The sequence below is a fragment of the Pelodiscus sinensis genome, chromosome 1, assembly GCF_049634645.1.
Source record: "Pelodiscus sinensis isolate JC-2024 chromosome 1, ASM4963464v1, whole genome shotgun sequence".
Taxonomy (NCBI): domain Eukaryota; kingdom Metazoa; phylum Chordata; order Testudines; family Trionychidae; genus Pelodiscus; species Pelodiscus sinensis.
In genome coordinates this window covers 21,842,642-21,855,456 of record NC_134711.1, presented here as the reverse complement: position 1 = coordinate 21,855,456, position 12,815 = coordinate 21,842,642, and the positions used below count along the sequence as shown (strand labels likewise).

Below are 12,815 nucleotides of genomic sequence, written 5' to 3'. Positions count from 1 at the left end.
ATATCTTTTCTACCATCCAGTCTATGATGTCTATTCTAGGAGTTTACAAGGTCAGGCAGTGAGTGTGTGATGTCTTTAAAGATTCTGTTCTTCATACCCTCCTCTTTCTCTCAGAAATGCACAATGAATCATGTGGCAGCACCGAGCCCAGTGTATGTTCTGCAGCATACCTGTGGTTTGTAATATGAAGGCACTGACAGGCACACCAGATTGCTACACCTGCTGAGACCCTGCAATGGAATAGATAGGACAGTCCATTCGGTGATGTTGAAAGAGAAGATGGGAGTCTGTGAAAGCACACTGTCGGAGAAAAAGACAAAGAAATAATTCATGGTCACTGGGGTTGGGAATCTGCGTGGGACACAAAAGCATCTGGTTGTGTTTAGGAAAGGGAGGACACGAGAGAAGGAACGGATTTGAAGCTGATCAGCTGGGGTCCGAATAAATCTCTGAACTTGACAGGACTCATCCAAACCAAACCTAATCAAATCTCAGTCTTCTGGAGGTTCGCCCCAAACAGCTTGAATTTCACAGGACATGTGGCACTTACACATACTGACTATTAACCAAACTTAGTTTTACTTGGAAGCTATGGCATGCCATAATGTCTCTTTTACAGTCACTATTTTTTAATTCTTTACAACCACTACACATTAACCAAGTGTCTGAATAACGTTTTAAGCATGAAACAAAACCAAAGACGTGAACGACCCCCAGCTTTGGTGATTCTGCATTTAGATTCGAATCTACATTGTGCAGCTTGGGTTCATTAAAGTGCAAGTTAATAGAGCCAAATCCTGTGGTCCTTACTCCAGCAAAACTCATAATGAAGCCAAGGGGAGAGCATGGAATTTAAGGCACAATATTTAAATATATATTTTGGTGGATTGCAGAATTTGACCCATGGTTTTACAACTAAGACCTGTTCCTGCAAATAAGATGAAAAAAACTAGAAACATGTTTTTCCTCTGCCAAATACATTCCAATCTACTGCTACAAACTGTGTTCAAAAATGAGTATTGTTACCAGAGAAACGAAGCTGAAACCACTGCTGTCTCAAAAGATTTGACCTAGCAATTACATTTTAGACTGCGGGCTCGTGTGCACAGAATGCTTTACTCAGCTGTGTCTGTCTGCTATGTTCTGATACTGTGGCATTGAGGTATCAGGATCCTGCCTTTGTGAGCAAGATTCTTGTACATTTCACTTTGTTATCTGCAGGCAGTAATAGAAAAGACAGGTAGAGTGGAAGAATTACTATGCTCTTGCGATCGTGAAGACAAAGCTCAGCTCAGGTTTGCAACAATAACCAGTAGATAATTTTTAAAAAACTAAAATTCCTTTTAAGAAAATCAGCCTTGCCAACTTCGTTATTTTTTTCCACCTCCTTGTTACATAGATGCCCAAGTACAGGTTGGAACTCCCTGGTCCAGCACCCTCAGAACCTGAGCCATCCCATACCAGGAAGTTTGCTAGACCAGGGGAGGTCAATACTCCACTGCTGGCTGCCCTGCTGCCAACTCCCCTCCCTGTGGCTCTCAGGTCTGAGGTGCCCTGCCACTGCCCCACTAATGCTGGCCTGGCCAAGGCTCTCGACCCACGGCGGCTGGGGGCTCCCCAACCAGGGCCACCTGGCTGCCGTCAGCCCCGTTCCGCCACTGCTGGCCCCGTACTTCCTCAGGGTTTCCCGGCCCCTAGGCAACCCAGCTGCCACCTGCCCTGTTCCTGTCTAGGGCCACTGGGCTGCTGCCAAACCCTCGGCCATTTGAGGTTCCCCAGCCAAGGCCGCCAGACTGGTCCCACTATTACCAGGGATTCCCCTGGTGGGGCCAGGACTCCCAGCTGCCATCTGGTGCCGCTGCGGGGGTTTCCTGGCCAGGGCTCCCAGGCCTGTGTGAGGCCCCACTGCCACTGGGGAGTTCTCAGGGTTCCCTAGCCAGGGGCTGCTCTGGCTGCCTAACCTCACTGACACCGGGGGTTCCCTGGTCAGGGCAGAGGCTCTCATATGCCATCTTGCCAGGCTGATCCCAGAGTTCTCCTGCCTAGCCACTGCTGGCCCAGCTGGGACTCTGCAGACCCTGCTCTCCCGAGGCTCTTTGGTCCAGCAAAATCCATGGCCTTGCAGGACCATGGATGTTGCTGGACCAGAGAGTCCCAGATTTGGGAGGTTCAACCTGTATAACACCAACAGGCAGAACTGAACCTGGGACCACTGGAACGTAGTGGAAAAGCCCCTACAGCTTGAGCTAAAAGCCAGCAAGCTCTGAACTAAGGCTTTAGAGCACACTCATTCTTTCTCTGTTAGGGTACGTCTACACTACAATGTTAATTCGAACTAACGGATCCAGACTAAAAAACTAGTTCGAATTAGTGTTTTGCTAATTCGAACTAGCATGTCCACTTTAAGTGGACCCTGAACCAGGCTTAAGGATGGCCGGAAGCAGTGCCGGCAGGGCATCAGAGGAGGACTTAGAGCATGGAGATGCTGTCTCAGGCTAGCCGAGGGCTGTGCTTAAAGGGTCCCGAACCCCACCCCGGACAGACAGTTCTCAGGGGTGCCCCACTTGCAAAGCAGTCCTGGCTTGGATTGCCCAAAGTACCCACACTGGGCACATCACAGCACTCGGCCATCAGCCCGGCTGCACTTGCCGCAGGCTGCGATCTGGGGAGACGGGGCAATTGGGGGGCTGCAGGAGAGCTTCCACCCCCAGAAGCCCGCAGAGCCAGCCCAGTCCTCCCCATCGGGGGCGCGTACCCCATTCCTCCCTCACCTCCTTCCACTTACCCTTCCCTAGCCCCTCTTCTTGATGTACAAAATAAAGGACAATTGTGTTCAAAAATGGAATCTGTCTTTATTGAACAAAACTGGGGGAGACTGGGAAAAGGAGGTGGGAGAGGGGAAGAGAGAGGGTGGGAGAGGAGAGGGCAACTACAATGATCAAGGGTTGGGAACAGTTCCCATATGAAGAGAGGCTAAAGAGACTGGGACTTTTCAGCTTAGAAAAGAGGAGACGGAGGGGGGACAGGATAGAGGTCTCTAAAAGCAGGAGTTGGGTGGAGAGGGTGCATACAGAAAAGTTCTTCATTAGTTCCCATAAAGAAGGACTAGAGGACACCAAAGGAAAGGAATGGGTAGCAGGCTTCAAACTAGTAACAGAAAGTTGTTCTTCACAAAGCAAAGAGTCAACCTGTGGAACTCCTTGCTGCAGGAGGCTGTGAAGGCTAGAACTAGAACAGAGTTTAAAGGGACGTGAGATCAAGTCATGGAGGTTTGGTCCATGGAGTGCTATTAGCCAGGGGGTAGGAGTGGTGTCTCTGCCCAAGGTTTGTGGAAGGCTGGAGAGGGATGGCACGAGACAAATGGCTTGGTCACTGTCTTCGGTCCATCCCCTCCAGGGTCCCTAGGGTTGGCCACTGTCAGCAGACAGGCTACTGGGCTAGATGGACCTTTGGTCTGACCCAGTACGGACATTCTAAGCTCAGGGCTCAGGGTCGGGGGTCTCAGTGGACCACCTTGATTTTCATGCACACCTGCTCCTGGGTGGCCAGGCTGGCAGCTCTCCTGCCCTAGCCAGCCACTTTCCTGTGCCTAGTGCGGAGGTCATGGACGAGGTCCACGATGTCCGCACTAGACCAGGCGGGTGCCCGCCTCTTGCGGTCCCAGGCAAGCTCCCAGGAGCCGCCAGCCTGGTCCCGGGAAGAGGGGGAGGGCTGGGGGGCATCGGGTGGCTGGCTCGATCCGTGCCAGGTGCAGGGTCTGCTGGCTGGGTGCTGGCAGGCTTGCACCTGGCACAGGCATCATAGCCAGCCCGTGCCCCTTTAAGGGGTCCGGGCCAGGAGGGGGGCAGATGAGTTTCCCTGGTGTTGGCCAGAGTGGCCACCAGGGAAACCTGGGGAGGGCTAGCCTCCCACTAGTTCGAATTAAGGGGCTACACACCCCTTAATTCGAACTAGCTAGTTCGAACTAGGCTTAATCCTCGTAAAATGAGGTTTTCCTAGTTCGAACTAAGCGCTCCGCTAGTTCGAATTAAATGCAAACTAGCGGAGCGCTAGTGTAGCGCCTATCAAAGTTAGTTCGAACTAACGTCCGTTAGTTCGAACTAACTTTGTAGTGTAGACATACCCTTAGTGATCTAAGTGCTACCACATGGGACAGTACACCACATCCAGAAGGTGTATGGGTGACACAAAGATTTCATTTTATAATATTTATACTCTCTGTATTGCAGTCACTGTTTGGGGATGATTGGAGGAAGCCATTTTAGGAGCCCAACCGTGTTGCTACCACAAACTGGTCAGACAAGATTCTGTTAAGCAACGTGGAGCACTGACCGTTCCAAGATCTAAATGCTACCTCATCAGCACTCTGACTCCAGCACCTCAGAGCCTGCTCTTCTTCTAATTCATGTACATGGGAATGTCATCACTGGATTTAAAGGGGAAAAGATTAGCTCCCTAAAAGGCAAGATACTAAGTGTGAATGAATTTCTTCTGCCCCTGCCCTCAGCCCTCATTTAAAAATCAACATGTGAAATGATTAGCACCCAGAAACAAGGAGCTGTTTAATTTCTAGGGAAGGCAGCATTTTGTGCTTTTGGGCTTTGATTGTGTCCCTTTACAAGACACACTTATGCCTTTTTCCAAAGCAGTATCTAAGTGAAAGAAATGGGCAAGCCTTAAGCCTGAATGTCTGGTCTTCTGTTTCACTGTTCACAGTATTTATCTCTTGCACTGTTTTGGCTTTCATCCGATGCACTACATTAAGAAAGGGATGGGGCCACACCTTGGATGTTCTGACTCTGCAGCAGGCAGACTGGTTTGCAGGCAGGATGAACATCACAGAGCTGCATGGGGTAGGGTGCACTCATTTAAATTGGCTCCCTGTCCTGTGTTCTGCTAGGCACATAACTCCAGACTTTCAGTTTAAGCTTTGCAGCCCACTACCACAGGCACAGAATGATTCCTTCTATGTGGCTTTGGCGGGACTTCTTTCTATGTCCTCACAGCTCCCCTTCTCCTTCCACCTCGTTGACTTCCTAAACACAGCTTTGGCTGAGAAGAGCCCTGACATTTGAACTGTAGCCCTTTTAAAATGCCTAATTTTCAATGGGAAGACTATTCAGCAATCCCAACACTTAAAGAGTCCCAGATGAGCTGAGAGGGAAGAGATGCTTATAGAAAGCCAAATTTCATAACTTTTGCTGTCTCTGGAGTTTCTTCCTCAAAACACAATGTTATTTCCTTGACTGTGGGGCTTACATGCACCTTCAAGTGTGCATAGATTTCTTTGCATCTTAATTTTTTTCCATCTTAGGGATAAGTTTTCTCTGCAGAACCTCCCTATCCCATACAAACACATATATTTCTATCTAACATTTGATGTTTTTAATTTGTGAGTATTGATTTTAACCCTCTTTTCACATAATTTTTAAGCCAGCCTCTTATTTGAGGGTTGGACACGGAGGTTACTTTAGATTCTTTTCAGTTCTAGGATTTCTGTTCCTATTCACTTGCTGTGTATTATCACCGGAGATTTGATAAATCGAAGTCACATTATGATTACCAGCATCTTAGAAAATGTAATTAAAGCAATAAATATTATGTCAGTGTGTTAGTGTTTAAAAGAATACCTCATAACAATTTCACGCTCTTGCCAGAAAAAGTGCTCCTCAGGAGGAAGGAAATAAGTTTTACAGCGTCACCCAGGAAAGCAACAGTCTAGAACTGCAGGACTCACAAATGGTATTGGATGAAGAGCTGCAGGGCTACAGTCTTTTATTTAGCTACTGGACAGTCAAAGCAAAGGTAGTGGTAGTACAAGTGTAATGCTGAAAGAATTTTCATAGCTGTGGAATCTCCCTTTGCTGATCAGAGCATGTGGAGGAGCAGCAGCATCACTGAGAAGGGAGACTACATTGTCTTGCAGTTGTGGGATAACCAGCATCAAGCTCAGAACTTTCCAATAAGGAAAGCCACCTTTATAGAGCTGTGTAAGGAGATTGTCCTGATAATTCAGTCTAGGATACATAGAAGAAGCATCAGAGGGGTAGCCGTGTTAGTCTGAATCTGCAAAAGCGACGAGGAGTCCTGTGGCACCTTATAGACTAACTGAAGTGTAGGAGCATAAGCTTTCGTGGGCAAAGACCCACTTCGTCAGATGCATGTAGTGGAAATTTCCAGAGACAGGTATAAATATGCAGGCCAGGATCAGGCTGGAGATGACGAGGTGGATCCAATCAAGGAGGATGAGGCCCACTTCTAGCAGCTGATCTGGAGGTGTGAATTCCAAGAGAGCAGAAGCTGCTTTTGTAGTTAGCAAGCCATTCACAGTCTTTGTTTAATCCAGAGTTGATTGTATCAAACTTAAAGATGAGCTGTAGCTCAGCAGTTTCTCTTTGAAGTCTGGTCCTGAAGTTTTTTTGCTGCAGGATGGCTACTTTTAGATCTGCAATTGTGTGTCCAGGAAGATTGAAGTGTTCCCCTACAGGTTTTTGTATGTTGCCATTCCTAATATCAGATTTGTGTCCATTGATTCTTTTACGTAGGGACTGTCCAGTTTGGCCGATGTATATAGCAGTGGGGCATTGTTGGCACATGATGGCATATATTACGTTGGTAGATGTGCAGGAGAATGTACCAGTGACAGTATGGCTGATCTGGTTAGGTCCTGTGATGGTGTTGCTGGTGTATATATGTGGGCAGAGTTGGCACCGAGGTTTGTTGCAAGGATTGGTTCCTGAGTTCGAGTTATTATGGTGTGGTGTGTAGTTGCTGGTGAGAATATGCTTCAGGTTGGCGGGTTGTCTGTGGGCAAGGACCGGCCTACCTCCCAAGGCCTGTGAAAGCGAGGGATCATTGTCCATAATGGGTTGTAGATCACTAATGATGCGTTGGAGAGGTTTTAGCTGGGGACTGTAGGTGATGGCCAGTGGTGTTCTGTTGGTTTCTTTCTTGAGCTTGTCCCGTAGCAGGAGGCTTCTGGGTACACGTCTGGCTCTGTCGATCTGTCTCCTCACTTCCTCGTGTGGGTATCGCAGTTTACAGAATGCTTGTTGAAGATCTTGTAGGTGTAGGTCTCTGTCTGAGGGGTTGGAGCATATGCGGTTGTACCTCAGTGCTTGGCTGTAAACAATGGATCGTGTGGTGTGTCCGGGATGGAAACTGGAGGCATGCAGGTAAGTATAGCGGTCAGTAGGTTTTCGGTATAGGGTGGTATTGATATGACCGTCACTTATTTGTATCGTGGTGTCCAGGAAATGGACCTCCCGTGTAGATTGGTCCATGCTGAGGTTGATGGTGGGGTGGAAGCTGTTGAAATCATGGTGAAATTCTTCCAGAGTCTCCTTCCCATGGGTCCAGATGATGAAGATGTCATCGATATAGCATAGGTAGAGAAGGGGTGTAAGTGGACGAGAGCTGAGGAAGCGTTGTTCCAGGTCAGCCATAAAAATGTTGGCGTATTGTGGGGCCATGCGGGTGCCCATAGCAGTGCCACTGGTCTGGAGGTATATGTTGTCACCAAATCTGAAATAGTTGTGTGTGAGAATAAATTCACAGAGTTCAGCCACCAGTTGTGCTGTGGCATCATCAGGAATACTGTTCCTGACAGCTTGTACTCCATCTGCATGTGGGATGTTTGTGTAGAGAGCCTCTACATCCATGGTGGCTAGGATGGTGTTTTCTGGAAGATCACCTATGCATTGTAGTTTTGCTGAAAGAAAAAGCAGTCCTTTCCAGGAAGAAGCAGTCCTTTCCAGGCCAGGAAGAAGCGGTCCTTTCCAGGCCAGAAGTGCGGTGCAACTACCATCTGAAAATGAGAAATCCCAGACTGCTACAAGTCAGTGACTACTTAGTTTCATATTGGGTAGTCAACTGTTGGCACTGTAGTGATGGAGGTCTACAAAGCAGTCATAGCTCGTTCACTCATGAGTAATTAAGATTCAAAATGTCCCTAAAATAAAAGGGGTGTTGAGTGAATGGGCTTCTCGAACTATGATGTTGTCACCCATGGCACATATGTGCCCATTAGCTGCCTTTCCCAAGGGAGACTGGCCTTGGTGGTCCACAGAGAACAGATCGTGTGCAATTCCATGGAATGCATGAACAGACTGGATGATATCAGATTTTCCCAGAAATCCAGCTTTTTCCATCTGGGCCCCAAGAAGAATTTTGGAAAGCCACGAAGGCTCATCAGTACTCAAGTGGACTCTGTTTTCAATCAGACAGCATGCAGTATTTTCAGCAGCAACAGCACTCAGGCTTCAAAGCTGTGCACCCTGACGGGCCAGCTAGCTCAGAATTAAAACACCATTACACTCAAGCTAGAGAGTTGAGTGCATGGATGAGTTAGTGGCAGCACTCAAGTTATAGGAGTTAACTAATCTGTAAACTGGTAACTAAGAATGAAGGGAGATCATGCCCTGTAACGAATGAGACATCTTGTTCCCTGCTGCAGTTTTAAGATTGCTGCAGCCCACAGTATGAATGAGTGGTCATAGCTGAATCATCAGTAGGATATTTCAAGTTGGAGGGTTTACTTGTTCTTACAGAGGTTCAATTTTCTAGTCTGACAGACTATTAAAGAGTCCCTTTAACAAATTCAAGGCTTCATTATCTGCAGAAGCTTTTAGAAACAGTAGAAAAGAGGCAGCATATTTCCTGGGATCCTCAAGAACTGATATCTCCATAGACATTCAACTTGCCTTTTGTATAGCATGCAACTATCAAATTTCTTGTGAAAACACAACTTTTTCCTTCACTAAGAAACAAATGGGCTTCTGCTAAAAGACAGTGCTGTAACTTCTAAGAGACAAGAAAGTGGCCAGTATTATTGAGAAGATGAAATATTTCTTAATGCATTCCAGCACTTTGCAGCTTTTACAAGCTATGAAATGTTGAGATGCCAAATACAGTTTTAAAAGCAGAAACAGTAATACCACTAGACAGTAGCTGGACATGAGCTGTCATGTATACCAGCAATATAGTGTTGGTGCCATGTATCAATTAGCAATTGGTTTGAAAAGCTGTGGATAAAGACAATTTTCCTAGTTTGTGTTGTGGTTCTTGAGTGTAGAAATTAAAGGGAGAGAGTCCATTCAGTGGTTAAAGCAGGATTCCTGGATTCTACTACAGCTCTGTCACTGGCTTGCTGTGTTCATTAAATATGTCACTATGTTTTAGTTTATCAGTGTGAAAATGTTAGACTACTACTATTTCACTACTTCACAGAGGCTAAATTAATGCTTCTTTCCCAACTGTAAAATTACCTAATATTCTCTGGATGGCAGGTGTTAGATAAGTGAAAAAAAAAGATGAACTATTTTAAAAGGTCATCACCTGAACTAATTGATGGCTTTGGGTCTGCCAAGAAGGCGACAATTGCTTGAAAAGAACACAAAACAACTTTTGGGATATAATCCTGGAATTAATTATAAATTCCTATGTGGACTTTGAAAAGGCTAGTGGAGGGGAGTGAGTGTGAATTCATATTCATTATATTAACAATATTATGTTTGGAGGTGCTTGAGATGTATAAGAAAACTTCCAAAGTCTGTGAATACCTATCCTCACTGCCTTATTCCACAAGTAAATATTGTCTTATTTATTACTGCCATAACCAGTATAAAATATTTCGATTGCAGTACCATGGGATCCTTGCCTGTAGTTACTATATACATCAAGGATGAAACACAGGCCTTGTCCCAAAGAACTTACTTTGTCAGTAAAAGCAGTTAACTCATTCTCATTAATCAGGGTGCAATTTTATGTGGATGCAGGAAGGTTCATACACAACAGTCAACTAGGAGGATCAGACTTCCATGGGTTATCAGGACACTAGTATGACGGCAGTGGTGAGATGTCTGAATTATAACAGAAACATGGTAGTGCTTCCACTTTTCACAATAACCATATCGGAAATAATCAAGTTTTGTAAAAATATTTAATTCTGTCAGATTAGTGCCATTAGTTTACCCTTAATTTACTTTGTGAGGGTACACTTGCTATAATGGGAGAAGGCATAATATCTAAGAGGAAGACATGCATTAGGCTTTCACAGACATATTTTCCTTTATGTATTTCCTTTTCCATGAGCATCTCCAAACATCCACAAAACAAACAATATTTTACATCTTCCAATCCTGACACGTCAGCAACATGTCCCTGGGAATCAAGAAGAGTAGCTATATTAAACAGAAAAAGGATTGTGGGCTATTGATCTGAGGTAAAACCCTTTGGGTATGTCTACACTTGCCCCCTACTTCGAAGTAGGGAAGCAAATGAAGCATACTGAAGTTGCAAATCAAGCCCGGGGTTTAAATATCCTGCGCTTGATTTGCATGTTCCCGTCCGGTTGCCATTTTAGAAATTCAGTAGCCCAGAATAACTGCCCACGTCCACACGCGGCAGTGAAACGGGAGTCCAATTTAAAGCCCTAACTCGAATTAGCTGCTATTCCTCCTGCAATGAGGTTTACCAGCTAATTCAAATTAGGGGCTTTAAATCGGACTCCCGTTTCACTGCCACATGAAGACTCAGGCAGTTACTCTAGGCTAGTGAATTTCTAAAATGGCTACCGGCCGGGAACATGCAAATCAAGCATGGGATATTTAAATCCTGGGCTTGATTTGCAACTTCGGTATGCTTCATTTGCCTCCCTACTTAGAAGTAGAGGGCAAGTGTAGACATACCCTTTTACTTTTTAATGGGCTGAATCTGTCCTCAGGAAACCTATTTCTAATTAGACACTTTAGAAATAGCTGTTCAAATTCTTATTAATCTTATCCACTCTATGGCTCTGTGCAAAAAGATGACACTAATGTCAAATCAAACAGCATGTTCTCACTTTTCCATTCTTGCTAAAATGAGGAATGAACAGGATGACACACACTAATTCTTTCAGCAAACAGGGCCTGAGTCACAGCCGTAGCTTGGAAGTCCATGGAAAAACCCATAAACTAACTTCCTTTTGCACTACTTTGAAACCACCAACCTTACTTACAAAACAGGGTTGCAAATAATTGGTAGCATTCTACTGGCATGAGCAGAGATTCAATAGGGAAACAGTGCCTCCATGATGGGAACACACACTGGCTACCACCCATAGCTTCTTGGGGTCTGCATTATACAGCCATCCAGAGAAATTAAAGTTAAACTTTAAGGGGAAATAACGTTGTTGATTTCTTCTTGATGTATTTGGTATTTATTTCTCACTAACACATTTACCCAGAGTTGATTGGGTCCTTAAGGAGGGGCTCAGGGCAGGGGGCTGGAGATGTGGCGGTGCAGGAGTCATGGTTGAGGAAGTGAGGAGGAGCTCTAGGCAGGGGACTGTGTGTGTTTGTGTGCATGAAATAGGGTGTGTAAGGAGGGTGGGGGCTGCTTCCTCTTCCCCTTCCTATCCCTGTTAGAGAGACAGAGCCAAGTGCACAGCTCATTTGTCCACTGAGCTCTCCAGCCACAATGAGGAATGCAACAAACTGTGCAGTTTCCCCTCACTCCCTGATGAAGGGGAACAGCCAGCAAAGTCCCCGAATGAATCTGGGGGGAGCTTCACCCTGCCCTCCCTACAGGGCACCTGTGCGGTGGCAAGTTTGGGGCTGGGGAAGTCGAGGAGATGTCCCCAGCCCAGCCAGCATCTTTCACCTGCCTGGTGCTTTTTCTCTTTTCTGTATGGTTTTATGAGAGCAATCCCATTCCTGGGACATCCCATTTTCCTTGCATAACCAAACCCTAGGTTGCTTTCAGCTATGATCAGACGAAGCTGTATAGTGAATTTGGTAACTCGCTTAGCATCAAGACAGCAAATGAGTAGCACTGATAATATATCCCGGCCAATCTGCTGATGTTCTGAACCTCCTGTCAGCACTGCAAGTGAAAAAAAACCCTGCTCTCTCATACACAACAGGCTTCACAGAATAATGTAAATCCTGCACTACCAGAGGAAAATCGAAGTTGTTATTCTCTAGTAGTTTCCTCATTCCTGGTGTTTTCACTTTGGACATGTCATTGAAACACTGAACTGTTACCATAGCCCCTGGTCTACAGAGAACTCTATTATCAACAGCAGTGTTGCCTATAAGCTGTACACATGTGCGACCCTCAGAAGAGATTCCAATTCTGCCCTATTGATTAGCAGAACCCACTCACCTACATTTTGTTTTACTGGTGTTACACATTCACACATGCCCTGATGCACATAAAAATGTATTCCACACATGGATGGAAACTATCTGCATAGGGATGGAAAAGATTAGAGGGAACATCGGGCTACAGTCAACAAATTAGCTTCAAATCAGTTTGCTACTATATATAAACAGCAGATTAGAGAACTTTATCAAATAATGTAATCATTAGTAATAGTACTGCTTCATACTTATACTTCATGTGAGGATATCAAAGCATTTAACTAACATTAATTTTCACCGCCAGTGAGAACCGCCAGTTCTGTACATGGGTAAACAAAAATGTATAACTTCCCCAAGACCACCCAGCAAGTTAGTTTCAGAATCAGGAAGAGGATACTAAAGACTAAAACTAAAAACTAAAAACTCATAATTCCATTTTCACCATTTAGATTCCACTCCCCCTACAACCAGCTGTAACTTTATTCCAGCAGCAATATCATTGGTCTGATACATTGTATATACACTATTTTGCTCCTTTGATTTACTAAAATTTGTAAGGCAAATGCCTTGAAAAAAGCCAATTACTACAAATGAAGAAAACAACAATACAATACAATACTGCATATGTTATACAGTTCCTGGCTTTGAATATGAATTCAGAAACATCAGTTAGATTTAGGGCCTCCTTTG

At 45.2% G+C, this 12,815-nt stretch overlaps 1 protein-coding gene across 18 annotated transcripts in view; it reads right to left on the bottom strand.

Annotated features, from left to right (window-relative positions):
• The window catches only part of MAGI2 (membrane associated guanylate kinase, WW and PDZ domain containing 2), a 1,141,222-nt gene that overhangs the window by 564,528 nt on the left and 563,879 nt on the right, over positions 1-12,815 (bottom strand). The window contains exon 1 of one of the 18 annotated variants that reach the window (XM_075926583.1): positions 171-2,334. The exons of the other annotated variants lie outside the window; for them this stretch is intronic. The gene's annotated coding sequence lies outside the window, so the exon portion shown is untranslated. Of the gene's footprint in view, positions 1-170; positions 2,335-12,815 lie in introns of those variants that run through there. 18 annotated transcript variants of the gene reach the window in all.